Source organism: Sturnira hondurensis, unplaced genomic scaffold (genome assembly GCF_014824575.4).
Source record: "Sturnira hondurensis isolate 20B ecotype Veracruz unplaced genomic scaffold, ASM1482457v3 Scaffold0022319, whole genome shotgun sequence".
In the NCBI taxonomy this organism is placed as follows: domain Eukaryota; kingdom Metazoa; phylum Chordata; class Mammalia; order Chiroptera; family Phyllostomidae; genus Sturnira; species Sturnira hondurensis.
The window spans coordinates 1,943,107-1,963,773 of record NW_028094950.1 but is presented as its reverse complement, the minus strand read 5'-3'; the positions used below and the strand labels follow the sequence as shown (position 1 = coordinate 1,963,773).

General features: G+C 38.1%; 1 long non-coding RNA gene across 1 annotated transcript in view; it reads left to right on the top strand.

The window, feature by feature from the left end:
* The window catches only part of LOC118979398 (uncharacterized), a 217,911-nt gene that overhangs the window by 172,252 nt on the left and 24,992 nt on the right, over positions 1–20,667 (top strand). The window contains exon 4 of the long non-coding RNA XR_005064902.1: positions 3,278–3,320. This is a non-coding gene — a long non-coding RNA (uncharacterized LOC118979398). The remainder of the gene's footprint in view (positions 1–3,277; positions 3,321–20,667) is intronic.

The window sequence follows — 20,667 nt, the reverse complement described above, 5'->3', positions numbered from 1 at the left end:
TTAAAGAGGAATGCAGTTCTGATGCGTGCTACAACATGGAGGAATCTTGAAAATAAAGTGGATGCATATCGCATGATTCCATGTGCATGAAATATCTAGAATAGGCAAATTCATAGGAACAGAAGGTAGATTATAGGTTACCTGGAGGAGGGGGAAATGGGAAATTATTGCTAAATGGGTGTAGAGTTTCTGTTTGGGGTGATGGGAAAAATTCCAAAATAGTAGTGATGATGGTTACACAACAATAGGAGTAGAACGAATGCCACTGAGTTGTATACTTCTAAACGGCTAAAATAGAATCTTTTATAAGTATGTGAATCAGAATTAAAATAAAATTTTCAAAAATTGGATTGAAGCTTCTACATATGGGCAGACCTCCCCAGAGCCTTCGTTCTGATTTCTGTGCCAGCTCACCAATGACCTTCAGCATTTGTGCAGAGCTTTGTCCTTCTTTATTACTGTGTTAGCTATATTTAAAAATCATCATTTGAAATGATCTTTTATTTATCAAGCCGCTCAGCTAAAACATTTTTAGAAGTAGTATTCCTCTGGTGAATTTTAAGAAACAGAAAGTCTATATTTGGGGGTGGAAAGCAAGGGAGGGAAGTATCTATTGATTGCATCCGGAGCACACATCCAAATAGTGTTGGGTGCGTCTGTCCGGCCGCATCATTCAGCTTTGCCGCAGAGATCTCCCCCAGCCACTGTGCCCAGTCAGAGGGTTCATGAACCTGAGAGCTGTAACTGTAGCCCCTCATCTCCGGCTGCCTGCTGATTATTCTGGCCATTCAGGGAGATTCAGAATCTGCTCTCTTATTCCTCGCTTTTGCACAGGAGTCATAGTTACTTGCACAGAAGGCTGAGTGAAGGCTAAGTCAGAGTTGGTATGGTGCAAGACATCCCGGTCTGCTTTCAATACCTACATGGAAGATGAGGATTAATTCCTTCATTTCTCAAGGAAATCAGTGTGGATCCATCGGCATGCTGCTAGCAAAAGTTCCCTGATCAAATACGTTTTTCACAATGTACAGACTGCCAAGTGTTGTTACAGCCCTCTGAGAAGCACATTTTCTTGACTTTAGTGTTGACTTTGAATTCAGAGGAGGGAAAAAGCCATTAACCTCCAGAAATTATAGAAAAAAATGGTGTAGCTGTGTGGCATGGCAAAGTAATGGATAAACAATTATATGCAAATGAAGACAAGATACTAGAGGTCTCAGAGTGCAGGAGTCTCAAATAAATCCTTTCTCAAATGAATATATATAAACTTCTCAAATGAATCCCTTGCCATACTCTTGTTAATGACAGAGCACATGTGGAATACTAGCTGGCCTTTTAATGCGTTAGTGGGGAAGGAGTAGGATTAACAAGACAGCCAAACACTATGGCTTTTTTGGATCGTTTTCCTAGGAATAGCTGGTCGTGTGAAAGCCCAAGGTGTTTTAAATAGACTGATTACTTACATTGATTGATGATTGGATTCAGAATAATTTTCTTGCTTTGGATGAGAAGAAGTGACGTTATTGACCCTGCTCATTCAATCAAAATGGTAATGCAACCTGAGCATGGCGGCTTGCAGAAGCAGCAAGCCAGGGGAGAGTCTAAATTATGCAGGGTCTGCCTTCAAGCTGTGTTTATGAATACAATTGATTGACATTGCCTGTTGCCCCTCCTCACCACACATGCACCCCCACGCGCTCGTCTCATTATAGATAAACAAGACATTGGGATTGCAGAAATTGTTTTCACTCCATATTTCATTGGGAAGATAATCGTCCCTATCCTTTTTGTGGCTAATGTGCCATTATACGTAAAAGGGAAAAACGATTAAATGTAATGTATTATCAGAAGCACTCAGAGCTTATACTTGGTAAAGAAAGTTGATTACTCAACATACCTGTCCAGAGAATTTTGTGTTCTCTAGATCACGTAAAATGCCTCCCTCATTGCTACATGTGTCATTACACTCCATTTCCTCCACGTTTGACTAGCTCCTCCAGCGTGGGCTCCTTGGCCTCCCTCTTGGGGAAGTGCAGACCCTTGCTGGCTCCTCGGCAAAACTCCTACAGGTGCACAGAATCTAGGAGGCGCATTGCTGTATCGCCTCCCACAACGAGATTTTTAAAACAGGTTTATGTACTACGGGTGGCAGGAGAGACGTGATTTGTATTAGGGTTCAATGGGAGATGGAGTTGAGGTCAGGATTCAAAAAACGTGGAAAAGGATGGGTCCTGTGATTTAAAGCAGAACAATGTAGTGGGAAAGTGTTACGTTTACTGCTTGTACTCATCTGGCCCTTCTTCTGGAACATGTACCTTCTTACTTCTAAGGAACTGTCTTCTTCCAGACTGATTGTGTGGCTCTGGTGTGAAGACTCTACTTTCTAATGACCTCACACAGGAATAGTGTGATCGTGTTTCTCCAGATTTTTGAATCAATATAGAGAGTGTATATGTCAAATCTTCCCTCCCTGGAGAAGTCGAAACATAAATTTTTGAGTTATCGGTAAGCATGGGTTTGGAAGGAGGGAATAAGCCTATAAGAGAGAAAGAAACTACCACACAGAGTGAAGAAGAAAAGGGGAGGTGGTCAGATGGTCATCTTTGAGGCCCAGCATCAATCCACCTTCTTCAAAGCTTGTCTACTTTGCTCAAACTAATTTGGTTTTGTGTTTCTAACCAGTACTGAGTGTCTAGTCAGCCTGAGCGTCCTGACTAGTAGGACAAAAGGAAAAGTGCCCCAGAAGTTGTACTGTTAAATCAGCTATAAGGTTTTGTTATAGTACGAGATTTTAAGAATTTTCCTCAAGGCACAAAATTTCTTTTAATTGCTGGAATTTGTAAAGATGGGATGGCCTAAGAAGACGTGACTGATTGTTCTTTTCTCACACGTATACTTATTTGTCAGCATCTCTCTCTCTCTCTTATGTAGTTGTGAGCTTCTTAAAGGCAGGGGCCGGGTTGGGTTTTATTTTTGATTCTGTATCTTTAGATCCTGTAATAGATTTAGCCCCAACTTAAGTTTTGAAAAACCGTGTGTTCCTTTGGGTTTCATTGAACACCCATGCCTTTTCTCCGGCTTTTGTGTGTGCCTTGACTGAATCACCAGGCGTTTCATAGGATTTTTCACTTCTCTGCCCACTCCAGTTCCCACCTATTGTTCTGATTCCCAACCTGGGAGCTCTGACTCTCAGGAACTTCTAAAAAGCCCAGACAGCTTTGTGGATTCAAGAGGCGTATCTCCTTGACATTCTGTTGTGTTTTTTTTTTTCTTCCAGAAACAAAACTCCAACTTTGGAAAGCAACAGTGATGCTCCACAGGTAAGAAATAATATCAATCATGACTCATTCTACTTACCTGGTTGGACACTTTGCATGGCTTATTGCAGCAGGTTTAAATTCAAAGAACATCTGTTAACATTTTCTAAACCCCTGTAACAAAGCCAGCATTCAGTTGCAATGCCCTGAAAACCCACAATTATTAAAATCACAAGCACCTACCTCCTCCACTTTCCATTTATTTTAGAATTGTAGTTAGCATGAAACGTTTTCTAAGTGCATACTTTATAGTTCACATATTTTTTTTTCATGGAATCCCTGTTTCACAGAAAGGGGGAACTGGTACAGAGAGAAGTCAAATATTTTGCCCACAGTCTATAAGCTGTACTCGTAAAGGAAGCTGAGCTTTGTTCCATTTGAATCCTCAGTCCACAGTGCTCGCCATCCGCTAGGTTCCCGATGAATGATGCTGAAGTGAGCTAACCTGCCTTCACCATGTAGCTGGTCTCTACGACTCTACATTGTTTCAGAAAGAAGTCACAGGCCATTTAAGCAGGTTCGGGCCTGTACAAAATTCTCATTTGCATGGCTTCAGATAACACTGACTGGATCTGAACGTGCCAATTTGTCGTTTTCAATACTGGCTTTAAATTCCAGTGTTACTGATACTCTTAAAAATCTAGCTCTTTGCCTTTGGGAGACCCTATCTGAGTGCTTCATGGTGCACCCACCAACACAGGTGAATGGTGGGGTTTGAGGATAGGGACTGTTCCTTATTTACTTTTTGTAAGTATACACATTTTGTATTTGCTGAATTTATGAAGTTGCACAACTGTCCTGATAATACAGCTATAGAATTGTTAAATCATGCAAAAAAGTCCCCTCGAGCTGATTGGCAGTCACTGTCCAATCACAAACAATATCCCGGTCAGGCAAGCATGGGTCTGCTTTGGGTCTCTGCGACATTACCCTTTTGGGTGTCATTTTATATGAATGAAATCCTACAATATCAGTCCTTGGTGTCTGCTTCTTTCACTTAGCATAATATTTTTAAAATTCACACATGTTGTAGCATACATCAGTATTTTATTCCTTTGTATTACTGAAAAGTTGATAGTACGGGTATACATCATATTTTATTATACAGGGGTGGGCAAAAACACAGTTACAAACAAGTCATGCAATAATTAATGAATAAATAACACAAGAATAAACTCTGTTTTGTGTACTCACAATTGTCAACCTACTTTTGCTTTCCTGTCTTAGGCACTTAGCACTGCCTAAATATTTGGATTGTTAATTTTTTGGTCATTGTTAAAATATGACCATTTTCTATCTGCATTTATTTATAAATCATCGCGTGGGTAGGTTTTCGATTCGCTATGGTGGATTACTAACAGTGGAATCATTGGGTCGTATAAAAGACTTGATGTTTCACTTTTTAAGGAACTGTCAAACTGTTTTTGAAGTTACCTGCCCCTCTTGACTTCTGTTAGCAGTGTGTAGGGTCCCGGTGTCCCCGCAGCTTTCCCAGGAGTTTCTACGGTCCAGCTTCTGGATCACACTGTTCCAGTAGGGAGTGAGGGCATTTCATTGCAGGCTTGGTCTCATTTCCTAATTACTGAAAACGCGCAGCAAGTTTTCAGCCATTTGTGTGTGACCTTCGGTATATGTAAGTTTTTTGTCAGTTTTGGGTCCCTTTTCTTGTTTTTGAGTTGTCATAGAGTATTGTAGTATACCATCTTATGCCGCTATATCATGTTATTAAATGATTAGTTTTATACTGTTATATAGTCTATATTATAGATGAGAGTACTTTATCACACATATATATATTCAAAATATTTTCTCTCAGTCTCAGACTTGTCTTTTCACTTTCTTAATGGTGTCTTTGGAAGTGTAATAGTTTTTCATTGTAACGAAATGTAATATATTATATATATATTTATATGTTATAATTTATTACTTATATGTCTCAAAATTTTGATGTTGTAGCGGATAACTCTTTCTCTAACCCAAAGACCAAAAATTTTACTCTTATGTTCCCTTTGAAGAGTTTTACATTTTAGTTCTTACATTAAAGTTAATGACTGATTCTGAATGAATTTTTGGCTAGCATCTATTCATAAGTTTGCATGTGAATGTCTAATTATACCAGTGCCACTTATTTAAAATATAACTGAGTTGCATGTGTCAAAAATGACTGTAACCAGAAAGGCTAACTTCTGGACTCTCGGTTCGGTTTTGCTGACCTGCGTACTCAGCCTCATGCCAGCACCTGTGTTGTGTCCCTTTTCCTCTTGTTTGGTAGTGAAATTTGGAACCCGGTAGTTGGAGTCCTTCAAACTTGTTCTTTTGGGAAAAGTTTTGGCTGTTGTAGTTTTTGCATTTTAAATCTAGCTTGGTGTTGTCTGCAGAAAAGTCCTGCAAGGATTTTGACAAGGATTGTTATTAAATTTGTAGATCACTTTGGAGAAACACTGCATCGATATGCAGAAAAAGTTAACTCATGAACATGTGTCCTCATTTATTTAAATATAATTTGTTCCAACAAAATGCTTTATGGTTATTCAGTGTACAGATCTTTTACAGTGTGTATTAACTTTAATGCATATTATTCTTTTTGATGCTCTTCAGGTAGAGTTGTTTTTTTCTATTTTATTTTCCTGATGGCTCATTAATAATGTATATCATTTATTTGATTTTAGGTGTTAATTGTGTGTCTTGTGACCTTGTTAAACTCATTTACCCATTCTTGTGAATTTTGTGTAAGGGGGGAAGGTACCTTTAGGATTATGGTATTTGCCAATAAAGACAGGTTTGTTTCTCCAAATTTGAATTCTTTTAATTTCTCCACACACCCTTCTTCTCCTTCTTGCCTTAATGTAAACTTGCTAGTACAATGTTATATAGAAATGAAGAGAATGGAGAAGAATGTGTTTTCCATTTTCCTTATTCTTGGGGAAAATCATTCAGTCTATCACTATGACATGTGATGTGAGATTTAAGGATTTTGTTTGTGTGTGTGTGTATTTTTGCTGAAGAAGATCCTATATCCATCCCTGGTTTGTAGTGATATTTTATTATGAAAGGGTGTTGAATTTTTTCTGCAAGCTCTTTGCATCTTTTGGTATTATCATGTGGATTTTGTCCTTTCTTTTACTAAAACTGGCACATTACCATAATAGATTTTTAGATATTTAACCATCCATGCATTCGTGGTATGAATTTTACTTGGTCATGGTGATAATCCTTATTTTATGTTGCTGAACTCAGTGTGCTTATATTTTGTTAAAAATTTATGCATCTGTATTCATAGTTGCTACTGCCCTATATTATTGTTTTGTTAATGTTTCTGTAACTTTTTTTCTCACAGTAACATTGGACATGTATAATGACTTGGGAAGTATTCCCTTTTATTATATTTTCTGGAAGAGCTTGTGAAGGACAGGGGTCCTTTCTTTTTTAAATGTTGAATATAAATCATTAATGGAGCCAGTTATGCCTAAAATTTTCTCTGTAAGAATATTTTAAAAATTAAAAAAGAATATTCTATTTGTATTTATTTTTGTAGCATTTTTAAAGTTTAATTATTGTTCAAGTACAGTTTTCTGTCTTTTACTCCCATCCCAGCCCACCCCCCCAGTGCTACCCACCTCCCTCCCATTTCCATCCCCGTTAGTTGTTGTCCATGTGTCCTTTATACTTGTTGCTGTGAATCCCTCCCCTATTTCCCCTGAAATTCTCTCCCCTCTCCCCTCTGGTCCCTGTCAGCCTGTTCTGTATTTCAGTGTCTTTGGTTATATTTTGCTTTAAATTACTAATTCAAATTCCTTATATTTCTTCCTTTTCTGACTGAATTTTGGTAATTTGTATCTTTCTATAATGATTTTCTAAGATTTTTTATTTATTTATCTTTAGAGGGGAAGGGAAGGATAGAGGGAGAGAAATATCAATGTATGGTTGCCTCTCGTGAGTCCCCTACTGGGAACTGGCCAGGAACCCAGGCATGTGCCCTGACTGGGAATCGAACCGTGATCGTGTGGTTTGCAGGCCCGCGCTCAATCCACTGAGCTACACCAGCCAGGGCTGTATCTTTCTAGATGTTCATCTATATACTTTGACTTACCTGATTTGTAACTATTCAGTGAAGCTATTATTTCCTTACAAACATTTAAATTTTTGTAGGGAAGGTAGTGCTGCCCCCTTCATGTTACTTTTGTTTTATTTTCTTGCTCATCTAGCTAATTGTTTGTCAATTTTATTATTTTAAGAATCAACTTTTGGTTTTAGTGATTTTTTTTCTATTATGTTTTTGTTCTTTTCTTTCATTAATTCACTCTAAAACTTATGATTATTTTTTACTTCTTTTTGCTTTGATTTTAGTTTGCTCTTCTTTATATAATTTGCTAAAATAGACACTTAGGTGATAGATTTGAGAGTTTTTCTTTCTTTCTGATATAGATATTTAAAGTTTCAGACCTTCTAACACTTTAGCTGCATTCCGTAAATTTTAACATATTTTCATAGTTTTAATAGTTCACTATTTTAAAATTTCGACTTTGACTCATGGATTACTTCAAGTCTATTGTTTAATGTCGCTATTTTGGGGTTGTTTTAGATTTCTTCCTATGTTGGATTTCCAATTTAATTTCAAGTAGTTAGAAATTAAACTTCACATACTTTCAATCTTTTATACTTTCCGAGATTGTTTTATGCCTCGGCAAGTGCTCTCTCCTGGGTCACGTGTCACGTGTGTTTGAAGAGTGTGTGTCCTGTGGACTTGGGTCGAAGTGCTGCATCGGTGTTAGTAAGAGTAGCTTGTTTGAGAGGGTCAGTCCAGTCCTCTCCCTCCTTGCTGATTTCTCTCTAGGCTGTCTATTTTTGTGGGGAAGCCATTGAAATCTGCATTATTAGTAATAGTCTATTTCTCCTTTTAATTCTTTCAGTTTTTGCTTCATGTACTTTGGGGCTTTATTTGTAGGTATATATATTTATAATTTGTATACATCTCTGATGATGATTTTAATGTCCACATTTGCTTTTAGTAATATTTTTGGTCTCAAAGTTCATTTTTGGTGTTATAAACATGGCCACTGCAGCTCTTTACTGGACACTGGTTGCATGTTGTATATTTATTTTTACATTATTTTATTTGAAATATATTTTTGCCTTTGAATCTAATGTGTATCTATTGCAGATAACATTTAATGAAGTTTGTTTTTCTTTTACACTGTCTGACCGTCTGTGTCATTTGAGTGGGGCTGTGTAGGCTATTTACATCATACATAATTATTAATATTTTCCCCCTTTTCCTTCTTTACTATTTTTGACTCAATATTTACAAGTGCCATTTTAATTTCTATGTTGATATTTTAAATTACTATCTTAGCAACTGCTCTCAGAATTATATCTTCTTTGTAATATACTTCAAAATAATACTAGCTTAATTACTATAAGCTTATAGAATCTTTGCTCCAATGTATATCCTTTTATCCTGACTTTGTGCTAACATTGTTATGTATATTATATTTATATGTTATATAAATAGAAACAATGTATTTTTTTACTTTATTTGAGCATATTTTTAAGTTTTAGAGAAAAATTATTTAAATGTATATTTTGAAATCTTCTTTATTTAGCAAGTCATTTATCACTCCTGGTGCTCTTCATTTGTTATTTTGGATTTGAATTGGCATCACTCCTTTCATCTTGAAAGATTTCCTTTGGCATTTTTTGTGAATCAGCCTGACAGGAATGGCTTTTCTCTGTTGTTGTATATCTGAGAATATCTTCATATTAACCTCACATTTGAAGGTTAATTTTGCTAGATATAGAATGTTTGCTTGATACATTTACTTTTTCCCTTTCAGCACTTTAAATATGTTATATCTTCTAGACTCCATCATTTTGGAAGAGAAGTCAGTTGATAGTCCTTTCATTGTTCCTTTGTATGTGATGAGATGTTTTTCTCTGTTGCCTTCACTATTTCTTTGACTTCCAATAATTTCACTATAGAAGGTCTAAGTATGACTCTTTTGTGTTTTTTGTTGAGCCTCTCATATTTATAGATCACTAGGGTTTTCTCAAATTTAAAATATTTTTCCATTATCATATTAACAGGTTTTATTTCCTCTCAATCTGTGCTGTTTTGTATTCTCCTTACACATCTGTTGGTATTCTTCATATTGTTTCATATATGTTTGAGACCATGTTTATTTTTCTTTATCTTTTTTTCTCCCTGTTCTTTAGATTGGATAATTTCTACTGATCCATACTTACGCTCATTGATTATTTCTTATGCTGCATCAAATATAGTGTTAATTTCCTGCAGTGAATTTTAAATTTCAGTTATTGATTTTTTTCAACTACTGATTTTAATTTGTCTTTAATAACTACTTTTTTGTGGTTCTTTCTTTGTTGATTATGAGTTGCACTTTTTTCTTTGCATATATGATAACTGCACATTTTACATTCTGTATTATAGCAGCTCTGGGTTCTGATTCATCCCTCCCCTGAGGATTGTTTGTGTGTATGTGTGTGTGTTTGCTTATGAGTTAATAAACAGAACTTTCCTGGACTAAATCTGTGAAATCTCTCCCTCCTACAATGTGTAGGCATCTCGAATGCCTACAAAATGATCTCTAATCACTTTTATTTTTTCTGTTCTAGTGTTAAGTTCAGAATCCTATGTGTTGGCCTGTGTCTTTAGAGACAAAGATGTAAAGAGGTTGTTCTCAAATTCCTCAAACCCATTTTTTTTACCGAGGGATCTGTGTCTGAGCTGGGTACCACATTCCTAGATTAGACTGACTTCGACCCTCCCCTGCTTTCATTCATCTGATATATCCTCTCCTATCTCCTCTGGGCATGCACTGAGGTTCTATCAGCTGTGGTTATGTTGGGAGTTTGATTCCTCTCTAGGTTGGGTTGCACATATGCATAGCCTTGGGTCTTTCCAGGATACATGGAGAAGTTATCAGGACTCATATGGCCACCCAGTCTTCTGGAAACCCCTTTTAATAACTCCACCTAGTTTATGAGTCCGTAGTGACAATAATCCAACTCCAGTGATCCCCATACCCTTTGCAGTGGCAATGAGATACTGGTTTTTGGAAAATGCTTCACCGTGGGTGCCCTATCACTGGGGAACCAAGGATGAGAACAGACCTGGTTAAGAACATCACAGATTCCCATTGTTTCTATACAGTATAACAGTTTTCGTAAATAAGCATTTATGTTTTTTCTTTGCTTTTGGTCAATTTCCAGAGTGCTAAAGTTGTTTTGACAGGTTAGATACCTTCATAGTTCTTGACTAGGGAGAACTGTTGCCTTCACTCCATCACGCTATACAGTCCCTGGATCATTGTGGACTCTTCATATTTTACTGAATTTATAAACTATCCAAGGGAATAAGAAAAGGAGTGTTATCCTATACCGCTTGGGGATTCCCAAATGTAAATTGATGGCTTTGCTGTGTTTTTTGTAAGAGTGTACAAGAAACATAATCAAGAGATAATTGGTCTTCAACTCAGAATGATTAACTAACAAGACTTATGGTCCCTAGAGATGAAGTGGAACAAGTTGTATATACACGCCAATTCCTGACAGTTTCTAGACACATCTATAGACCTCATGTTGCTCGAGACAGACTCCAGCTGTTATTCAAATAAGGGAATTGTAGCTAATGATTTAGGCAGCATTTCCATTTTGACCTCAGCTCTTAGTGCTAGTTGTTGGTTAGAGAAGGGTTACTAATTCTGGATGTTTATAGAATACCTGATAAGTTCTTTGATACTAGGTATTTAAACCTAGCCAGACCATTTAAACGTTCTTAGGTTATATCTCTGACAAGAAAGAATACTGAAATAAATAATCAGCCCCATAAAAGATAAAATAGATAAATATAATGGCTATACTTAGGTTTAGCTTAATCATACTGTCAATTTCAATTTTATAGAATTTTTTTCTAAAGAAAAAATGCTTAAGATTTGTAAGAAAGCATAGAACAGAAGCTAGGTTACCCGTTCAAAAGTTGTCACTAAAATTGTCTCCATAGCCACTTAACTACAGCTATTCCTCCCACATTTTCAGCTGTATAGAAAACATATAATCCAAACACTTTCAGTGGGTCATTTATACTGTGATATGGCACGATTCTGCTCTTTCCAAACTCTCCAAACCTCTGGTGTTAGTCAGACTCCAAATATCTCCTCTAGTCCTTAAACCCATAAATGTATATGTGCACACACACACACGTTTCTCTTGACTGCTATTTCTTCTTCCCTCAGCATGAGTGCACTTTTGTAAGAAACCTGCATATTTAAATCTGGTTTCTACATGACCAATGGGTGGAACTGCCCTTCAGAACTCACCACTGTGGTGGATTGAGGTAGTTGTCAACTTTATAGCTTTGGATGCCATTGGTACAGTGGCAGTGACTCTATCACTAGGCTAGACAAACACTGGACTAATGGTCATTCATGTTACGGCTGATTATTAAACAATTAGCTAAACTGCTTAATGAGTAGTTCATGCTAACAGTGAAATTAAATGAAGTAAGGGCATCTGGATTCATGATCTATCCAGTTTGTCAATCTATACAAATAATATAAGAAGGTTTGCATCAACTAAAATGCCATTGGCTAAGAAACCTCATAGACTTAAACAAGGGGCAGAAAAATGCCTTGACATCTAATAGATTAGGGACCTTCTGTTTTTTTTTTAAACCATTTGAATGAATCTGTTAGGATTTTAGTAAAAATAAGAGCTCTTTTGATGTCAGTTTAAAAGTAGTTATAAGGGTCAGAGGAAATGCTGTTATTCACGTTCTAGAAACTTCACAGGGAATTATAAGTGGACGGTACTGCTGAACACCCTTGTCCTTTCTTTTTTAGTTTCTGTGTTTATTTTCATCTTAACTCTTTTTATTATATATTATAATAGGTTTCAGTGTTGGTAAACTCCTTTCTACAGAAGTTCCTTTAGAATCGACACTACTCATCATATGTTTTGTGACAAGTTTAGTGACAATGAACTCATTTTCTAGAAAATGAACTCTTTTAGGATGCGATGCTGTTTTATTAGTTTTTTGATCTCTAGAGTCCAGTGTGGTGCATAGAACACAGTGGGCTCCCAATTGTCTGCTGACTTGCTCAGGGTACAAAGGGAAGAGGAAGGGAGATGAAATCCCATGCTCGCTGGCTCTTGATTCACAATAATGCCCAGACATTTGGTGGGGTGACAGGACTGATAAATTATAATTTCTGGATGCGATGAGTGACTCTTCTCTACCAGCCTTGTTATCTGGACTAGTTCTCTGATTCCAGAGTCTACCGTAGTTCCCTGATAAGTTGACTATGCTATTTGGAACCAATTAAGGATTTTGAAAAACCTTGAGAACAAATACTATGAAAACGGAGATAATACTGAACATGCAGATAGAAACAATACAGGAGAATGATTGTTAAATGTGAACACATTTTAGTTAGGGAGTTTCTTTTAAACCCACATTCTGATATAACCAAAAAAGATCATATTTCTGCAAAGATCCCTTGAAGATGTGTGTATCGAGCATTTACTGTATGCCAGCGTAGTAGTACTTTGTGTTAGAAATGCAAGCACGGATACAGGCCCATTCCTGCCTTCGAAGAGCTTAAAGCCTAACTGAAGAGAGACCAGGTTATAAACCAATAAAGACAAAAATGTGTCACAGGTGCTCTGTTTAAGGTGTTGCTCCAAGACAGGATGTGGTCAATTGTGCAGTAAGTCCCAAGGTTGAGGAAGGCTTGGTATAGAAGTGACCTCTGAGCTGAGCACAGAAGATAAATAAAATTAACAAGGGAAGTGAGGGGCAGGGAACAGGAAGTAGTGTGAGTATAGACAGGGTTGTGTGATAGCACAGAAGGCATGTGTAAGTGGGGAAGGCAGCTGGGTTTCACCGAAATGAGATCCGTACCATCAGGTGCTGTCAGGTGGAAATGGCAGGGTAAATAGCATATTTGATAGCAACCAAGATAAGGCTTCCTTGCAAATTGAACTTGAAACAAGCTAGATGTACCTACAGATCTATTAAGGCAAAGCGCTTTATGTGTCAATATCTATTAGCTGCTTGATGCTGAGATGTATTTGTGCTGAGTGGCAGGAGCTGGGGGCCTGCCAGTCCCAGTAGGCTATAAGACCAAGTGAGGTTTTTCCCAAAGAGAAGTATTTGCTTACAAGTACATACAACCCCTGTTGTATTACAATGTGATTATACTCCAGGCTCTTCTGAGAGATAAAATTGTCTATGATGGAAATCAGAGAGAACACAATGCAAGGCTGGGGGCTGGTTGGCAGCAGGCGAGATCAAACTGTCTTTTAACTTGTATCAGACAAGGGATTAACATTGGATTTTGTGATATTTTTGACTGATACTCAGCTAGTTCCATTAAGAACAATCTTGGGAAATTATCTGAATGCATCTACTTAAATGGATGGGTGATAAATTATATCGCTGTAGCTGTCTTTATAAAGAGAGGAGGATTCTGTAGTTAGACACTGGGGATTAGGCTTTGCTCTGTATTTTACAATTATCTCATTTCCCTATCTTAAATTAGTAAAGCGGAGCTGATGGTTTTAGCTCATTCCATGGAGAACAGCATATCACACTGTCGAAGAGTCAGAATTCTCTTTCTATTTTGTCTGCCTCGTCCGCAAGATACCATAACAAAAATATCCTTCAGTGTGATGAAAAACACACATTTCTAAGCAGAATGATATCTGATTCAACACTGCGTTTGTCTTTATCCGTTAGGTCCCTTTGAAAAGACAAACACACGCATCTCGTTTACTATCTGATCTTTATTTCATTCTCGCCCTCTCTTTACCATCCACACTGGGCTCTGTAGCTCCCAGTTCAGATTTATGAGATAATAGACTAGTGCTGTTGCTGCAGGAATAAGATGCAACAATGAAAGTTTTGAGTCCAATAAAAATTTTAAATGCTTTTAAAATGCTTTTTTAAAAGGCAAGTGCTGTTGCCCAGGGTGGAATTTGATTGAAGTTGAACCAGATCTGAATGTTCAATGACCATATTAGATTTTATCAAAATTAAAAATGTTACTTTATTCAGGAGGAAAGTACTTTGCAAAGATTTACTTATACTGATTGAGTAGAACTATCAATATAGTTATTATTGTAATTCACATATTCTGAGCTCTACCAGTATGGCAATAAGAATAGCATTTCGTAACAATCACAAAAACAATTGTGCATTCCCCAGTCCTTCCTTCCAAATAGTTCTGGGCAACTCCAGACTCTCTTATATGACCTATGGACTGGTTAGTGTTCTTAGAAACTTCAACAGAATTATTCATTTCTCCTCCTATGTTGTGGCTTGCTCTCACAATGTCTACTATTTCAGTATTCTATAGTGCTATCCCCATTAAGCCATTTAAATGTTCTAGTAATTTTAATAGCTTTCATCTAAGTACCATTACCCTAGTTTCTCCCTGCCCCTGAAAGCAAGATAAATATAATTATTCAGATCAGGAGCTGCGCTTTCAGATTGGAAATATTGTTCCAGCTTATATCATCAGGGTTTCCAGTAAGCGGATCCCTAACTGTTACTTGTACATCTCTTTTTCAGATTTTGTGTAACATAGGCTGTGATCTGTAGTCAAAAGAGGCAGCTCTATTCCAGTCATTAGTTTTCACAGTCCATTGGGAGGAGTGTGGGAAGGGAGGAGAAGTGTCCTGGTTTGACAACACTATGTAATTTATCCATCCAGTGAAATATCCGTTCTGGGTCGGACAGAAATGAGCTACCTAATCAATTAGTATCAGCATCATCTCCAGGAAACAGATCTGTCACTTTGTACCCCTTCGCTGTGCGAAGAAAATGTTCTCAAAAGTGGGGTTGTTGGTTTATCGTGGTAACAAGTCTCTAGTTTTGAAATAGTTGGGTGGTTTAGATTTTTAGAACAGAAGATCATCCCTTTAAATATTATCTTCCCTGGGGTAACTGTGATGTCTCAGAAAGCACATGGCAGATAAGACAGCTTTGGGCAAACATTTATATGACATGTATTCCCAGGGGACTAGAACTGACCTTCTGTTAGGTAAAGTGGCAACCCCTCCCCAGCATTAACTGCACAGTCTGATTTATATGAAGTGGAGGCAGCTGCTGGGAAACCACCTCAAACGGAGTTCAGGCATGTCTAGAAGGCTGGAGGACGGGTAGACTCATTGGGAACCAACGTGCAAAGTGAAAGTGACTAGGCTCCGAGTGAATTGATCATAACAGAAGATGAAGTCTGGCTCGCTGATCAAGATTCTGCAACAGGGGCTTGGGGGGGAGAAGAGAGAGGCAGTTCTGTTTATAATGTGTTGGCTGACGAAAATAACGTTACCGGAATATAACAGGTGACCCTTGCTGGTCCTTTCATTTCTGTTCCTATCAATAGTTACACATATGGACACAATTGTTTCCTAGTGGAACTAAAAATACAAATGTGTATTTACACACTTATTTGTATAACAGATTAAAACCTTAGTCCATGTATTGGAGCAGCATAATTACATCCACATATACCCATTTGCATATGAAAGTCCTTGATTTGCATGGACAATTATAAGTACTCTTTTTGCCGATGCAAATGAAGAAACACCTTTGGAAAATTGGCCTCATAATTTCTAATCATATATCATTGAGCGGTGCATAGTTTCAGGAAAGGAATTGGCATCATTTTAAGAATAAGAGATCATTTAGGCAGATTTTCTCTGCAAGAAGTGCTTGACAGAATAATTTTTTTCTAATAATGCTTAAAAATTGAGCATTCAATGATGCAAATCTGAAAGAGATAAAGAACTGACTTGGGGTTCCTGGATCAGCACAGAATGGTGCACTTGACTTCACTTGACTGCCGCGAGAAGAATTTTATTAATATTTTTATGCAATCAGAGTATTGTTTGGTTGTAAGCTTTGCACCACAGAGGATTTAAATCCCAGAAAGAAAAGAATTATAGGAAGTCATTGGTTATGTTTATAAGGGTCAACTCTTTTGGTTTAAGAGGCACGGGGCTATGCTATGCATTTTCATTCATATTCCCCAGGTTTTTATCTTTTCAAATAAATTTCAGTGTGAGTTAAATATTTTCTTAAGAACAGAGAAACTCACATTAGGATTTTAGAAGTTGTCAAAAAGCCCAAGATCTCTCAAAAGACTAATTATTTAACATGATCTTCAATGCCAACTTCCTGTCCAAAGTGTTTGGTCTGTCTTGGGTCTTTCTCCCCAGTTATCAGTTATTTAGCTATGTGAAATTGCTTCTTGTCGGGAACATGATCAGGAGGAGAAAATTTTCAGTTCTATCATTTATGTACTTTCAGTAATTACACTTCATTTACTGGGTCATGAGAAATGACATTGTATTTCTAAGTGAATAGAGTTATAATGAATTCACCTCAGATTGTTAAATCTTAAGTCTATAACCGAGGTGACTCTGCCCTTATGAAATAACCCTGTAGTTAGAATCCCCACCTCTGCTTATTTAAGGATGTAGTCATCTTGAACACACAAAACAGATGCCTCTCAGATGGCTGCTGACATCTCCATCCAAGGGAAGTTGAAAAATAGATCTTTTCAAAGGGCACTGGGAAGCTACGCTGGGCACACATGACCATAGCTGAGCAACTTGAGGTGCAAGGCTGTATCCCCAGCATAGCGGGGCAAGCCGTCTCCTGTCACTTCCTCCCAGGCTCACATGGGTTTGTGTCTCTGCCAGGAAGGATTCTGGGCATCATTCCCCCGCACATTTTCTCCGCCTACTTTCAGATATGTTGGCAATTCCAGAAACTGTCATTACCTTAGCATATGAATTCAATTTAAATTTAGAATTGATTCCCAGTTGTTTCATTCATATATTTATGATTATATATGTATATGTATATATACATTTATAGAGAGAGCTGCAAATATCTGTGAATATACGTAGAACTGAATATATATGTGTAGAACTGAATATACACACACAATATGTGCGTGCGTGTATTTCATCTGAAGAGTCCATCCATAATGATAGTAAGGTTTTGTTTTTGTCTTTGTGTTTTTCTCCCATGGAATAGGTTTTGAAATCTGGAGGACTTTGGAGGGCCCTTTACTAATTACAAGATGTTTTCATATCTATGATGTATCTGAGGTTTGCAGTAACCTTATCAGGAAGGTACAGCAAATGTGATAGTCCCTATTTTCTAAACGGGAAAACTGAAGCCGAGAGGGTTTAAATGACTCATTCAAAGTGATCATAGTAGTAACTGGAAGACCCAAGGCTGAACTCAACCTCAAGGACCCCTAGTTTGGTGCTCCTTCTAGCACTACTTGGCTTATGTCTTCCTTTATGTCCAAGTGCACCTACCACAGCCTTGCATAAAGCATGCGTACTAACCTAATATTTGTTAGATTAACAAAGGTTTCTTCCTTAGAGATAACAAAATGTGCCCCGATCAAGTGTCCTTAGTGTCCTTAACTGTTAGCCAACTACAACATCTTGAAGAATGCTGAGAGAAAGGGCTTCAACTTAGAAGATAAAATTATCATCTTAAATATTCTGAATATTTACACGATGTTCTACATATAACCTAGTGTGAAGTAGATGTCAGGAATCATGAGGGATACGATCAGTGTATGAGTATATATATATATCATTAAACAACAGAGGTAAATACCACCACCGTAGGGCCTAATGGAGTTTTCAGTGTCTCTTCTGCTCTCCAAAATTCTTTAAGGAACACTTGACTTTCCAAATCTGCCATGCAGCCTCATCTGCCCAGTCAGCACACACTTGTTCTAGCTTGTCTGGCTTCCCATGGGGCTCATCTCTATTATTGCGCCATGCTACACATATTTGCCCCATTTTGCATGAGTATAGCTTTGTTCACCACAACCAGATTATGGACACCTGGATTAAAAGGATAGTGCGGGAGCTCCTTTTTATTTCTCCCAAAGCGTCCTCAATCCTTTAATGCATCCCTCTGGATGAATAATCGAATCTAAATAAATGGATTTTGCGTTACATTTGAGTGCCAGCTGTAGGCGCACTGCATCAAATTTGAAGTACCATAGTTTAGGAGATTTGAGAAGATATAAAAGGGAGTGGTAATTATGATGAAGTGGATACAAAGTGAGTTCTTGAAGACAGGTTAAATATCTGGTGTAACAGTGGACATGCATGAGCTTATACGCATGTTCAACACTTATTTCTGTCACAGGTGGCAAGCTTTTTGAAGACCCATGTGGAGCTTAACACTGGGCATGGCGAAGAGTACATACTCAGTTAATATTTGTCAACCTAATTAATAGAAGATATTTGTAGACAGGTAAAGAGCATACTTCAAGCCTTGCTGCCTACTTCGAGTCATCCAAATTCACCATTTGGTTAACCATCTGCCTCCCTAGCCTACAAGATTAAGTCTTGGTGAGAGAGGAGACTGTGGAAAACAGAGGGCAGACAATACCCCTGTAGAATGAATGACCTTTAAGATTAGTAGCTGTCCTAAGTTCCTCAAAAGTCAAGGGGTGCTTGGCTGCTCCTTAGGAGCTGAGGAAAATGTAGTATTAGTGATGTGGACAGGAACCCTTGAAACATGGAAAGCATATTTTCAGTAAATGGTTAGTTACCCTTTACCACAAGCTGATGTCTGGAGCCCATGTTGGCTCATGCCTTGAGCTGCAATGTCTGTTGCTGTAGCATCGTGGGCAGGGGGGAATCAGGAGTTTCCTCATTCTGAAAGGAACATGTCATCATCTCTTCCAGGATCTGACTGGCCATCCAGGGCCAATCACCAGGATTTGCATGGGACGATCATTAGAAAGACCCGCTCCCCAGAAGGCCCTCCATCATATCTGCTGTCATCAAGTCTGGGTCAAGCTAATAATGGCATGCACACAGAATCCTGGGTTTTGGCAGATGACAATTCAGACTAATGTCACCCAGGATGTTCCAAATCACATCAGAGAGAATAATTTGACACGAGGATAGATAAATAATACATTCGCTAGTTAGCCTGCAAATAAATGATGACTCCTGAAAAGTATATCTATCCAAATCCTATCTTGTTGAGCAAAACTGGGGCTGCCATAGACTCAGAGCTGCTCCTCCAATTCTAACTTTAATATGCCTGCTTTGGCACAGGTATTTCTTTTTCATTAGAGCTTTCCAACCAGAAATGATAATATCTGAATATATTATTCTATGTATTTACTTCACACTTAACAGGACTGTAGCTTGATGGAGCAGCTCCCACACAGGGAATACTAACGGGCATGAGCAGGGGAGTGAAGAGGAGAAACAGAATAGGGCGGACCGTGACTGTGGCCCTTGTGTAAGAGTTGTGGAAAAGGTGGAGCAGATTCTTAGGCAGGAGGGCTTCTCAGACGTGAAGCATTTTGAGGAAGATTTAAAAAATAGCCGAAAGTCCCACAGCAGACATATCTCATAACTTTTACCAAATAGTGAGCATGTAGGATTCCAAAACACACCAATATAGGTAAACTGCTAAGATTATTAGCAGAAGTGAAAATTGGCTAATGGAGTCCTATACTTACCTACCTACAATGAGAGCCTGAATCTAGAAGGAGGGATACATACTGATACTTCTAAAAATAGAACCATAGCAAATTTATTTTCAAAAATTTATTTTTGCTCTTTATAACACACAAAAAAAAGTAAAGAAAGTCATCAATAAAGTCCAAATCTCTGTGAGGAGCAACACTGCTGGTACCTTTGCACGTTATCGATTTGCCTTAGAGTAGGTGATGGAGTGTTGGGGAATGCCCGGGGGCAAGGACCAGTCATTTCGGTTTTACAGCACTTTCATCGTGGCTTTGGGCTCTGGTTTTCATGGCACTTGCTACATGGCTTCCCAGGTGTATATTTGTATCTCGTCATACCAACTAAACACCCAACTCCTTGGGAGAAATCATTTGTTTCGCTTTTTGTTCTGCCATATGGCACCTTGCACAGTGCTAGTGAAACACGCACACATATACAAGGCAACAGCTCCCCAAGATACGCTTATGTGGAAAGGACTAGGATGGAGCCGCCTTCAGCCGCGTGGGGATTGCTGATGGCAAAGAAGAGTCTCTTGTGGATACTCCGAGGACAGGCCTTCTGAGTCTCTCCATCGCCTAGCATCACGCCCAGCACAGAGTGGGCACCCGGTTATTTGTACATAGGGAGGCATAAGTAATTTGTGAGTCTATGTAAGGTACAGGCCCATTTTGTAACCAGAATCTCTATAGTCCGTCACCTCATTGTTCTCTCAAAGGATGATGAAACAGGAGTTAGAACTAAAATTCAACAAAAAAAACTAGGTGAAATAAGCCTCAGGTGTTGAATGTGATGGGAC